At 51.2% G+C, this 14,027-nt stretch overlaps 1 long non-coding RNA gene across 1 annotated transcript in view; it reads left to right on the top strand.

Moving 5' to 3' along the window:
* Window positions 1-2,982: 2,982 nt before the first annotated feature.
* The window catches only part of LOC118988946 (uncharacterized), a 126,338-nt gene continuing 115,293 nt past the window's right edge, over window positions 2,983-14,027 (top strand). Inside the window, exon 1 of the long non-coding RNA XR_005066888.1 lies at window positions 2,983-3,528. This is a non-coding gene — a long non-coding RNA (uncharacterized LOC118988946). The remainder of the gene's footprint in view (window positions 3,529-14,027) is intronic.

Below are 14,027 nucleotides of genomic sequence, written 5' to 3'. Positions count from 1 at the left end.
TTTTGTTAAATATCATTTCTAAAGTCTCACATGTAAACAAGATTTCTGACTCTGCCTGGGAGACAACCTAATTTGAGAGAGAGGCATTGTTTTGGAAAACATACTATATCATCTAAAATACTTTGTTTACTCATTACACATTTTTGTGGCTACATTTTAAACTTCAAACAACTTGACATTTGATTTATTCTCAAATATTGTCCATTATGAAGCCCATCCAGTGGCAACAAGGGACCAGGGAGAGGCCCTTTGGTAGCGACCACCCTGTTCTGACACCGGTGTGTGGCTCGGCCAACGTCCCCTCAGTCTGTGGTTGGAATCGCCAACCATTACCGGTTTTTCAGAGGCATCTGGGGCTTTGCCACAGAGGCTGCTGTGATGTGAAGTCTCACCAGAACACTGCCAGGAAGCAAGTGAATGGCAAATCCAGGAAGAGAGATGTCCAGTTTTGCAATTCTTGTAATTAAATTACCCCATATCATAATTTAATTGTGATTTCTCATTTTAAGTCTCTCAAAATGCCCTCTTCATCAATGCTTTCTTTGGGGGGAAATGGGCAGCATTCTTCTGAAAAGAGCAACTGAGGATGAGCTTGAACAAAACTTGAACACGATTAACCCATTTTTCGCCAAGTTTCATCACACTGTAGTCCTCACCACGCTTCCCTGACAGCGACCTACATTCTCTCCCAATGAATCTGCACAGGCAAGATACCACAAAGTTAAAGGAGTACATATGCCTATAAATTTTTAAACTGTCATCTTGAAGTTATGGGGGGGGGGAGTGAATCACATCCAAATAGCATGTGTGGCTGATATAAAAAATAAGTATTTTAAATTGGCATACTCCACAAATCAGAAATATAGCCCATAATGATAAACGTGCACAAGGCATACTGCTAAACACTGTACTTTTGTAGTAACTGTATGATTTTTTTCTGATGCCAGATTATTTAAGGTGGCAACTATATATCTTTCCATCAGTAGGCTCTGTTTCAACGCACCATGGTTTCAGCTTGGAGTACGCTTTGTCTCTCTCTCTCTGTCTCTCTGTCTCTCTGTCTCTCTCCTCCTTCCGTCTCCTGTCCACTCCCTCGCTCCTCTCTGTCCCCTCTCTCCCACTCTGCGCCGTCTGCCTCTGCCTCCCTCCGGTCTCTCACACCTGCCTGTTCAAGCACACACAATGATTTTTCTATGCCTGTTTTCACAATGAAACTGTTTTAAGCTCTGACACTGTAATGAGTCCTCGGGGGTATCTGTGCAAGTAATCAGAGATGGCAGAGAAAATGTAAGCCAGGTGTTAGAAAACTAGGAAGAACGCAGAAATGCTTATTTATTATGTAGAGAAATACTGAGAAGCATTGCTGTGCTGGGCTGTTGGGTTAGAAAATTTTCGTCAAATGTATCTCTTTAAAGAAAACCCCTGCTCCCCACGTGGTGATTATTGGAGAAGTTGGGAGGGGGAGGGGACCCGTTCAACCTGCGTGGAAGGGGCATTGTGGCGCGCGAGGGCCGGGTGGCACCGGGCGCGCTCAGAGAGCGTGGCTGGCTCTTGCGCTGCGGGGATGTCCCGCAGGGCTGCGTGTCGCCGCTGAGGAACCGGGAGGTCTGGGCTCCGGGCGTCCCGCCGCAGGCTCGGCTGCAGAGGAACCGCCTCAGAGGCTAGAGTCAGGTGTCTCTGTAACTTCGGGCTCCTGCGCGCTGCCCCCCGCCCGGACATCCGCCAGCCAGCGCTCAGGGGCCCGTCACTGCTGCTGGCTCTGCCCCCGGCGCTGCCCCCGGCGCTCCCAGGGCCCGGGCGCCCGCCGGCGCGGGCTCCGGAGCGCAGGGCGCACAGGGCGCACAGGTGTGGGGGCCGGGGACCAACACGTGTGGCCCCCCCCCCCCCCCGCCCGGGGCAGACGCGGCCCTGCCCGCGCGCGGAAGGAAGCAGACGGCGGAACAGGATTTTGCTGGCCGGCCACCCACTCTTCTGCATCAAGGTACCTCTTTCCTTTCATTTAAAGGTCGCCTAAGGTTTTTCTGGTTGTTGCCACTTCCAGCTCTTCCGAATGGCCGCTTGGGCACTTCAGCACGCAGCTGTCTCCTTGACTACCTAGCTCCAGCTCTTATTTGATGACAAATTATCACACTTCTTAAAATCGCGCGGCTGGTGGACGCCGTCCCCGCGGAGCGCCTCCGTCGGGGTGGTGCCCCCGTGGGCGCCCGGCAGCCTGCGTGCCGCCGGGGCTTGTTATTAAACAGGAGTCTGCGTTCGAGGCTCGCGTCGGGGGGAGGGTGGGAGGCGCTAAGGAGCCTGTGTGGTTCAGCGTGGCCTTGCCCAGCGGTCGCTGCTGGGGTGAGGCAGTTGCTGCTTGCCTCAAGAAGCCATTTATAAAATCAGCACTTCCTTTTAACCAGAAAAAGGCTAATGGAGCTCATACATCTCCGTCCCCTTTGTACCTTGGAAATCTAATTTGGCCTTGCCTTTTCAGATAAAACTTTTCCTGGTTATTTTCTTCCCGCAAACAATACTAAAAGGTGGATGATGGTTTAACTTTCTTCAGGAAATCGTTCTGTGTCTTTTGTTTCCAAAGAAAACGGTAGACGCAGCTCACACTGAAGCAGACCTGAGTGTGGTTGGCAACCTGCAAGCGATGTTGAGTTGGCTTGGGGAACTGCCCTCCCATTTTGAGCCTTGGCAGGGCAGGTTGGGGGGCCTCTTTGTGTCTTGTTTTGAAGCTGGGTGGCAGCCCCGTGGGAGACACTGCGGGTTCAGGTGGCCGTGTGGGGTTTCTTTGGCCACGGCGTGGCTTTGCCCCCACGTAAGTGATGGGGGCTGGTTTTGAGATGGGCTGCCTCTCCTGTAAGCTGCCAGCAGCCTGCCGCTGATATTCGCTGTTCTCATCTATTCCATTAAATACGGCCCTGCACATGATACACACTCTGCTCTGGAGATTTAGGGGCCTGTGGCTACAATGTAAGAATCATACAGCATGCCTCCCCAATCTCGTCCGACTGTGTTGCAAGCTTAATAAACAGGAAGGCTGGCAATTACCGGTTTAATCCACAGCCGTCCCTTGAAAAGCGTCTAGCTCAGCGATGGGGCTCCCTCCCAGGCTGGGATCTGGGGAGATGGATGTGTTTCGTGGAGCTTAGAGGACACAGCCCGAGACAGGGTAAGTCGGCAGGGAGTGGAGAGGCTGCCGCTGCGCCGTGATCTCCCGGGGAGCCGGCCGGTGCACGCGCAGGGCTGGCCCTGGCTGCGGCTGCCTCCAGCACGCATGCCCACCCTCCCTGTCGCTTAGTGGTGTCAAGTTATTAATTTCCATCTTCGACTTCAGGCCTGTTAGTTTCCTGTCGGAAAGCATTATTACTTTTGTCCATGTGGCAAAATAATTAGCATACAGATGAGAAGTGGCCCGGTGTCTGAGCACCGGTAGGGAGATGTGCCGTGGGAAGTTGATTGGATGAATGGAGGACAAATGGTGGGCGTTCAAAAGCCTTCCAAGAGTTCTGTGGCCGCGGAGCCGGTCGGAGCATCTTCTGGGTGAGTCCCTGAGAGGGAAGGCGGGGTGGCTGCCGGGGGAAGGGGTGCCTGCCATGCTGGCCCGGCCGGGAGCTGGGGGCTGCAGGCACCGGTGTTGCGGCGCTTTGGTTTCGCCTTGCTGTTCCTGCAGGTAAATACATCCTGGTCTCCTTGTCGTTTGCCCGGCGGTGGCTCCCCTTGCCAAAGTGGAGCAAAGTTCAACTCCGTGTGGTCAGTAACAAAAGAACAGTCGGGGCTGCTGGGCTGGGGCGGGGGCTTCCTCCCCCCTCCCTCGAGTGGGTCTGGAGTGAAAATGAGCTGTAGAGGCAGTATTGTTTTCAGGACAGCAGCCATTATCTGGTGTCTTTAATTAATATTTTCTGGAACAGTGTATCCAGACCAGTAAAATGAGCAGACTCCCGTTTCAGCGAAAGGCCAGACACAATTAGTTTTGACTGGTGTATATTTTTCCTAGCTGGAAGGGGATTTTGGCTAATTTTGTTGGCAACTTACTGGACGTTATGAAAATTGAACTGAAGTTTCTATTGATCTGTAAGCTTTATAGATAGGAAATGTGAAAATTAACACAACCCGTGGTACTTCCAGTGCTTGTCAGAAAAATGGAGACTGTTTTTACCAAGCAGCCCTCTGAGTTGAGAAATAGGTGTGAAGCCTGCTGGAACCCTAATTTTTTATTGTCACCAGTGACACACATTTCTTATGTAATTCTGTGGCTGTAGTAGTATGATAGGGTGTTTCAATGTTTAGTTAATATCGTTCCATCTTGGGGAATTCACTGATAAGTAGTTCCATCCTGTTCTCATGATTCCTAGTCTCCTTAAAAGGTAAGGTTTTCATTTGAAATGACCTAATTATTTCATCTGCTTTCAAGGTAGAAATTAGGCAGAAAGCTTTCTCCTTTAACTGTCTGTTTACAGTTTCCTGAATATTGCAGACCACCGGAGTTTATTTTGCTTTTATTTTGAGGCTTTTTTGAAAGAGTTGCTTTTACTTTTAGCTGTTGACTGACACACAATGACCATGGATATTTGACAGAAAATGCAACTTTTAGAAGGGTCATTTCTTCTGTTTAAAAATATGATACATTTCCAAAAAAGAAAAGAACAGCAACAAAAGAACTACCTCAATGAACCTAAACCTCAGAAGATATTGCAAATCATATTAACCCTTCATGGGAAGCTTCTGACACTGGTGTTGATCATTTTCTCTCTCATACTCCAAGTTTTGAAACATTCACATTGAGCTATTTTTTTTGTATAGTAGATAAATTCTTCATTTTTATATCAATGCCTATATATACATATATAACCTATTTTACTTTATTTTAAAAATTTGCTGGTAAATTAGAATGAAGAAAATTGAGTTTTTTAACCCAAACAATATTAAATACCAAAATATCCTCAAACACATTTGTGTAATGTTATCTAGAGAAAAGCAGTATTTCCATGACTTCCTCTTTGCTGTATGTCCTTTTGGAGTTGAGCCCAGCACTCCATGGTGAAAATAAGTGCTCGTGGCCGTGCGATGGGCTATGACTTCCCCGGACAAACTGCCCCATTGTGTTAGCTCCAGCCCATCCCCAAGAGGAGGAAGCCCTTCCGTGGCACCTACCGCGCTGTCTTTGTGCCCGGCTGCCTCTCAGAGGTAGAACCCAGCCTTGTTTTTTTACGGGCCAAAATTATGTCCCATCACTTTGCACTTGACAGAGTTACTTTATGCCACTCTCTGTCAGGTTAGTCCTCAGCTCTGTGGGGCGGGGGAGGGCTTGCCTGGAGAGACAATGAGAGGCCCCGGGGTGAGAGAGAGGCTGATGTCCACCTCACTGAAAGTGCAGTTTCTAAGGGAATTGGTTTTTTGTTGGTTTGTTTTTGTTTTTGCTTTGTTTTTAGTTCAGCTCTGAGGCTGAAGATGGACTTTGGATGAGAAAGCAGACTTGCACAGCAAGTTCTGGGGCAACCCACCAGATGCCTAAGCATTGTCTGAAGTCAGACACCCTGTGCTTCCCTGGGGAAGGGTGGGGGGCTCTGGGGTTTCTCGGGTCTCAGGAGGTCTGTCCCTGTGGGTGGACAGCCTGCTGCCATGCTTGAGCAGGGCTCCCGGTGACCGAGAAGGGAGATGGGAGCAACCACTTTCCTTTCCAAAGGTCACTTGACCTTTTTTTCCCCAAAATTCTGTGCTATGATATATTGTTGCAGTGTTAGGAGGGCTGCAGTGAATTTCTCCAAAGGCTGTGTGAGTGCATACACACGTGTGTTCTGAAAGTGCAAGTGGAACGCTGTGAGTCAGCTGACAGTGTGTGAGCCATTGGGTCAGCATGTGCTCTGGGTCCCCTGCTTCCGACGCACCTCCGCGTTGTCCGTGTGGTGGAGAGGTGCCTAGGGCGGCGTTGCTCACTGGCCGCCCTTCCTGGAGTCTCGCTGCTGGGAGAGTGCACTCCAGTTATGTCAGAGAAAACCCCCTCACGATGGCTGGACATTCGCTGGAGACCCTTCTCAGTGTGAAGTGTCAGGCGTAGGTCTGTAAATCAGACGACTCACAGATGAATAATTTATGGGGCGGGGCTCATTCTGGCACATTGACTGGGATGATCATTATAGGATTTCTAGCTCCAGCCCTGTTTTGAGTAGTGTCTTCATGCTGTTCCCTCAGCCCAGATGCATCACGGGCTTTAGGGGCACTCAACAGGACGGCTTCTGCAAAGTGAGCGCTGCCTCCTGGCTCCAGAGGCTGCCGCCTTGCTCAGCTCTGACAGGGTGGGCAGTGTTCAGAGATGGTTCTCCAGCTCTCCCAACCCCCCGGCCCTGGACCAGGGTGTCGCCGGCCTGGGCCCTCTGAGCACAGGCGGCAAGCACAGAGCACTGTCGCTGTGAAACAAAGCTGGCCAGGCTGGTTGTGGAAATAATCGTGTCTGCTGGGCACCCCATAGAGAGCCATCAAATCAGGTCTGCAAGGTTGTGCACGCTCAGAAATCAATGCCGCATCTGCTCCTGGGCCCTCCGGTTCGCTGAGACTCCCACCTGCCTGATGCATCTGGGCACGAGCTTTTCAGAAGCCAGTTTCCTGCAGGATGAACTTAATACGTCTTGAGGGCCAGGCACGAGCAGATCAGTTCTATTGCTGCGCCAGGAAAACTCATAAACATCTGTCAGAACACAGATTTTCAGCAACCCCAGGATTAGGGGATGCTCTTTTGCGAACTATCCCAAGCCTCCTCCCTCCTTCCCTCATGCCAACTTGGCATTTTTAAATTAGGAAGTTGATTAAAAAGGGCTAGACGACCAGGGATGTGTGGTCCTTTGGCGTCCGCCCAGCTGCTTGTCACCTGATCAGGAAAGCATGGCTCGTCACCAGCTTTAGAAAAGAGGGGACAGCGTCATGAGGTTGAGGGACAGCAGGAGTGAGCCTGTCCTGGCGTGCATGCGGGGGCCGGTGGAGCTGGCTTCCTCCCTGTAGCCTTCTTTGCAGACAGACTTGCTGGCTCCCTGAATGGAACACACAGCCTGCAGTGTGGACACCCAGCACAACTGGGTGCATTTCCCTGAGAATGGTGCGGTTCTGACTGCTCAGTGGTCAGGGGGGCCGGTCGGAGCTCTTTGTGTTTTCTGGATTCAGATCCCTGCCTGACCCCCCGTCCCGGAAGAGGGCTGTGCGGCTCATCTTCAAGGGTAACTAGTTGTCGCCGTCATCTTCTTCTGTTAATAAGGGACGTTTCTTTCTTCTGTGGCTTTTTTCAGGGCGTTGGAGGATAGAATCAGAGTAATAAAAGTGAATGCTTAATTGTAGCGTCCCTGTGGCCAATGTGGTGTGAACAGGTCCCATTATGAACTCAACTCTGCCCACCCACCCACGTCTGAGCACCCCCCAAGCCTGAGCCCACCAGAGAAGCAGGAGACCCTGCTGACGGCTTGGCTGCTGCAGACTCTGGGCTGGGGCACACCTTTAACTCAGGGTTCAAAGTCAGGGGACTGTCTTCCGCTCGGGACTTTCAGCTGCCGGGCTGTGATCCTCTTCTTTGCTCTCCTGCCCTGGGACCCTGCTTGCAAATTTATTGATTGTGTTTGGATTCTGCATTTGAGGGGAGCTTAGTGACAGCCTGGGGGGTCAGTGACAGCGCCGGGCAGCCTGGGGGCTCCCTCAACAGCCCCCCCGAAGGAAAAATGGAAACGATGAGGGAGATGGAAGCGATGCCTCCTTACACTGAGCGCCTCCTCATGCTTCATGCAACACGCGTGTGTCCAGCGGGGCCAACGGGGGTGGGGTGCACTGTTTGGCCCACGGCAAGTCAGGGTGTGTGTGTGTGTGTGTGTGTGTGTAGTGGGAAAAGTAGGCTTGTAGTTGTGGGCATGTGAAACAGAGCTAATAAAGCTATTGTACTCATGACCTGCGTGTCTTTTGGTATATAAACGACTGTGAACCTACTTTTGCCCATCCTATATATACAGATGAATTTATAGGTATAGATTATATGTAAACATATACTTAAGTATATATGATCAATTATATGTAAGCACATGCATAAGTATATGTTTACGTATAATCTGTAAATATATGCAACATCGTTAATATTGGATATATTAAATCACACACAGAACATGCATGTTACATTGCCCTTGACATATGATACATTGCACATAACACATATATGTTATACATTATATATAGCCATAGGATATAGACATAAAATATATACTTATTTTTAAATACATAGATTCCTGGTAAAGGGCGATCATACCCCCTCCAGACCTCCTTTCCCTGTCCACACCATGTGGTGGGCGGGGCTGTCCTGAGTGGGGGGTTGGGGGCCCTCTGTCCCTTCTCAGACAACTGGCACTTCAGGGACCAGGCGATCATTCTGAGATTCGGCCCCCAGTGGCACGGATGGTGGAATCGCTGTTCTCCAGATGGTTACATATCTGACGTGAGCTTGTCCCCTGCTCACGAAGCCTGGAGCTGAAGCCCCCACTGGGCGAGGTCTGGGCAGTCGCCCCCTGCAGCTTCCACGTGCACACGTCAGCTGTCCCTTCTGCCCTGCAGTCGCAGCGGAAGCCAGTCTGCTGGCCGCGGACGCTCTTCTGAGGAAGGAGTGTCGGCGACGTGAGGGCTGTCTGGCTGGCAGTCTGCACACCTCGGAGCTGTGGGTCCAGAAATCCACTGCAGAACAGCCAAGTCTGGCCTGACTCGGCCCTCGAGATGGACCAAGGGCCAGCCCACAGCCGACGGGAAGGCCCCTGGGTCTTGCTCACTCACATGCGACTTCAGTCTGTGACATCAGCAGCCGCCCAGGAGCAGGCAGCTGAGGGGGCAGTGACTCGGTTGTCCACGGGCTCACCATTGGCAGCAGGGCCAGCAGAAGGAAGAGGAGAGGGATAACTGAAAACCGGCCCGCCTCCCGGCCGTGCAGAGGGCTGTCTGCCAGGTTCCCGTGGGGCCAGGGCTGGTGGGGCATGCCCGTCTGCTCAGATGTGAGGACTTGGAGACTAAGTCCTGTCAAAGAAAACTCGGATTAGAGTTAGTTTTGTGTCCTCTCAGAGTCTGGAATTTAAGTAGCTTGGTGTTAAATGCTGCGTGTCTTTGCTTAGAAAGAGAAGTCTCAGATCTCACACAGTGAGAGGGGCTGGTTGGTGCCAGGTACTCGCGTGGAACTGGGAAGACGATCTTCACTGTGTGTTCAGATAAGTTTCCGATTAATTTGGTATGTGTTTTTTGGTTCACATGGTATATCTGGCACTGAGTCAGCACTTGGAATTTTCCATGGAATTTGCGTTATAAACTTACCAGAATCTTTTGTGGTTCCTTTCACAGTTCTGAGAACTAGAATGGTACAACATATTTTTTTAGTTCATCTGTTGTTACTAGGGTTCTGTTAACTCAAAAACAATCCTTTTCCCTAAGAGACCCACACCCGTGGTGCGAGCCTCGAAATGGTGTGTCGGTTCCCTGGGGGCAAGTCACCACACCTGTTTACAGGCAGGCTGAGCCACCTGTTCACCCAGCTTTAGAGTTAATGACCAAAACACTGGCTGATCAAGGGGACAGTGTGACAGGGAAGACCTCCAAAGGGGTGAGATTATAAGCGACTCATTTATAATGCATACCATTTCACATACATTAAAGTTTGAATAAGTTAGAAAATATATTCGGCTTGTGATAAATATCCCAAATGTGGATATCAGCCACCCAGGAGCTAGCTTGCACGATGTCTGTAGGGAGAAGTACAGCCAAGGACATTCCTCTTTGGTTCTTCGTATCTTCAGAGGCCGACACATGCATGTTAAATCATCTGTTTGGTGTCAAAGGCATCACTGAAGAGTTAGGGATGCTGGTGAGACATCGTTAGAAGAACAGGCATCTATGCGGGATGGGGCAAAAGTAGCTTATGGCTGGGAGCATGAGGAACCCAGTTCACTGTTGTGTTACTATTTATTAGTTATTATAGCATTTTCCATGCCAACAGCCAGAAACCTACTTTTGCCCCACCCGGGATAGTCGGGGCCCCAGCTCTTGCCTTCTCGCCCTCCGGTGCGGCCCCATCTCCTTGATCTTCACCCCCTTCCGCTTGCGTCAGTGCCCCTGCTTGCTCCTGCTCCTGACTTTCAGGCACCCAAGGGCAGGCCTCGGAGGACCGTTGAGGACCCCTTTGCTGGCTGTCCGGGGCTCTTCAGCCCCAGAAACGCTCTGTCTGGTTTGGCCCCGCCCCTTGAGGGGTACATGCACCCAGGTCCTGACTCCCCAAGGTCTTAAAAACGACTGACGATACTGGAAACGTCTCCTTTCCCACCAACTTCCAAAGGGGCTTTCACCCACTAGTGGGCATCGTAGTTATCTTTCCCCCTTTTTTGTCCTTTTTTCTAAGTGAGGCTTTCTGTCCCTACGGAGCAGACAGTGATGGAGAGCCCACGTGAAAGCACCTGGGGTGGAAGGACCTTCATCCGAGTCCAGCTCTCCATCACTCGGGGACGAGGCTGCACAAGCCGTTTCAGCCCTCCACGTCTTGGGGCCCTTGCTTAAAATGAGGTCACTGAGCTCTGTGACTTCCCCTCCCCGGCTCTCACATCCCCACGGCCCCGGAGCTGCCGTCCCCACATGGCCCTGTCCCCCAGGTGGGTCGCTGTGGGCAGTGCCCTGCCCAAGCGCAGCACCTTGCTCCCTGTCTGGGGCTGTCTTGCAGAGAAGAGCAGGAAGACAGCCTGACCCCGGCAGCTGCAGGATCCAGGGGAGGTGCTTTTCTGATGGATGGGTCTAACCGGGCATTCCCAAAGTCAGCTGAGTTGACAGGCACTTCATCTCATCCACGGCTCCTTGGTCATCTAGAAAAATCACTGGACTGTGTGTGAAACTGGAACACGTAGCTGAAAATGAACTTTCTCTTCATCACCTTTCTCTCCGCGTTTTATTTGTGACTTTGATTTTACTTCGCTTTGGACAAGTCTTCTGTTGTGCTCCCTACGGTGGGGGGTTGTCCCCACAGGCTCACAACCAGGTGTGCGCAGCAAGGGCTCTGTTACTGCTGCTTTGCTCCCCCAACTCACCTGGCTGCAGAGGTGTCCTTTCCCTGCCATGAGGGCACGTGAAGTGTCTGTAGCAGGGGCCACTAAGCTCCATGCTGAGAGGAACAGCCCCGTGGGCTGTGTGTCCCCCTTTCCCTCCAGGAAGCAGTATTCAGGGAGCAGTCACAGCCAGTGTACGACAGGCTAATAGAAAGTTTTAGCAGCTAAAATTCTCAGCACTTAAAATCTGTTACACAACCGTGTCCTACTTCTGGTGGCCTAAAGCAACCAAAGTGACAAGATCTTGTGGGGACAAACAACCCCTGAGCTTTTGCCACAGAACTGGTGGTATGCGGCCTTCACCAATTCAGATGAGCTGAGTTTGTCTTTGAAATAGTCCAGGGAAGTAGAGAAGACTGTTGAGCCTGTCGTGGGGGAGGGGAGTGAGACAGAACCAAGCCCCCCGGCAAGGTCAGGCAGCTCTCTCTGCGTCCCTGAGACACTGACTTCTCACCTGAGACACCACAGCCTCCCCGGCTCACTGTTACGGAGGAGGCTGCTATGGGGAAAATTAAATGAAGATGTGCTTTATTTAATAAAATCATCTGTGCTTTTAAGGGCTCAAAAGGCCAAATGTGTAATTTTTAAGAGTTGGGAACTGCTTCTCGCACCCAAACCAAGGAAGAGGTGCAGTGAGAGAAACGCAGGTGTGTGTGTGTGTGTGTGTGCGCGCGTGTGTGGGTGAAGGGGGCGGAGAGAGACCTGCAAGAATGGAAGGCGCCGCAGGAAGGAGGTTAACGGGAGAAAGTCCACGGGCAATAAGAGGCGCATTTACGACATACGATTGGGCTCTTCCTCTTTCTAGTCTAAAGTGGGTTGCTGTGAAATCAGGCTTCCGGAAGGTGAAAGCTCAGCCGTGGTAAGTGATAAGCACCCTTACTGTTCTGTGTGCAAGTACGAACTCTTTACAGGTTCCGCTGGGAAACAAATGAGAACAGACTGCCAGGGAAACACCACGGTAACAGAGCAACAATCGACACTTGTTTGAACCACGCATGGCACTGAATGCCTCATTCCTAGATGACATGGGGTAAAGCCCACGGGAATCCGTAGGTTCGTGGGTGCTGTCGTTATTTTGGTAATCATAAAGAGACAAGGTTAGCCTGCTGTTGAAGAGTTCGGGTTATTAAAAATACGGTTTCCTGTTTAAGGAAACCAAGCCCAGGGGTGAAGCTTCCATTGGGCCAGAGTGTGGCTGAGGGTTCGCTGCCACTCTGGGGGACGCTGGCCTGGCTGGTGGCCGCGGCTCTGGAGAGATGCAGTGCTCCTTGCTGGGGTGTCTACGGGCCCAGCATGCAGCTGGGTCTGAGGCCTCCTCCTTGCCCTCAGGATCTGAAAGTCTAGTTGAGAATCCAAAATATAAATATGGAGAAGGTGGAATAGCAACAAGCAAAGGAGATAATCCCGATGGACCATCGAGCCACCAGAGGAAATGTTGTGCGCCCCCTGGTGGTGACCTGCTGTCCGGCGCGCAGCACGCCCACGTTGGGGACCCCACAGGCACCCCGTTGCTGCACGGCAAGTGGCCTGTGTGGCATGTGAGTGGGGGTGGGAGTGGGCTAATTCCTGAGAAGGCGTGTGATTTGAAGTGTGGGGAGAAGACAGGGTGCCTACCTTCACGTCACCGCAGTGAGTGTAGCAGAGGCTCACAACGTCTGGATGACTGTCATGGTCGCATGCCATGGGAGTGTGTGGGGGGGGTGGGTTGCGAGCTCTTATCCGTGGCCTGTGTGTGGGCTCTCGTGGCTGCTGGGGAGTCGTGCGTGCAGACAAGCAGGAGCTGTTGCATTTGGGAAACCGTTAACTTTGTTTTTTAAAAAGTTCTCAGAACTACATNTGCCTACCTTCACGTCACCGCAGTGAGTGTAGCAGAGGCTCACAATGTCTGGATGACTGTCATGGTCGCATGCCATGGGAGTGTGTGTGTGGGGGGGTGGGTTGCGAGCTCTTATCCGTGGCCTGTGTGTGGGCTCTCGTGGCTGCTGGGGAGTCGTGCGTGCAGACAAGCAGGAGGCTGTTGCATTTGGGAAACCGTTAAATTTGTTTTTTAAAAAGTTCTCAGAACTACATCATTTCATTCTATGGTCTAAATATATGTCAGATAAGGGGTTTATTATTTTTACTAGATGACTAACAAAAAATATTAAATACTTTTAATTTTGTAATAGCCACAAATAATTTCATACATTTTCTCATAAAACAATTAAAATATTAAGCACACAATGGGAATCATTAGTTCTTCTCTGCTCTGGAATTATGCAAGTAGGAATTTCTCATTTTTTCACAGATGGGCATGATGCCGAGACAGACGTGTTGGGAGCCCAGGTCATAGGAAGGGCAAAGCCCAGGCATGTCTCTGAGATCACTTGTGACAGTAAATAAGTTATCCAGTTCAGGTGTCTCTGCAGCTTCCCAGTGAGTCACAGCTCATTGCCCTGTGCACGATCAGATTGACACCTGACTCCGAGAAGGGACAGTGCCCCTGAAAGTGAAACTGTTAATGATCGTTCTCACCAACGCTGTCTCACGACGGACCGACACCACACGGTGAACCACAGCCCTCGATACTCACACGGCGACAATGCCATCGTCCCCAGTCCACAGGTGGCCGCAACGCCAGCTGTGACATCAAGAAACGTTTTGGGGTTTTTTCCCCTGTAGTGGCTCTTTGAGGAAAAATGTCCAGCTTCCCACTTTCTTATTTCCCCCAAACTAGTTATTTTAAACTGATTTATAAACCTAAACCACCCTTGACGAAAGCCTTTTCAGTTCAGTCTCACTGAAATGAGCCAGACGTTATTCCTCCCAAGCTCCAGGCCCTCTGCAGAGAGCTGGTCCCACTCTTGCTGGCTCCGCCCCCCCCCTCCCCCAGCAGCAAAGGTGGCTGGCACCCCAGGAGTGCGTGCAAAGGGCCTGGGCACATTGATTGCGCTCACTTCTCCGGGCTTCATT

Source organism: Sturnira hondurensis, unplaced genomic scaffold, assembly GCF_014824575.4.
Source record: "Sturnira hondurensis isolate 20B ecotype Veracruz unplaced genomic scaffold, ASM1482457v3 Scaffold0006413, whole genome shotgun sequence".
Lineage (NCBI taxonomy): Eukaryota > Metazoa > Chordata > Mammalia > Chiroptera > Phyllostomidae > Sturnira > Sturnira hondurensis.
Note: the sequence above shows the minus strand (reverse complement) of the source record. Positions and strands in the feature narration are given on the sequence as shown.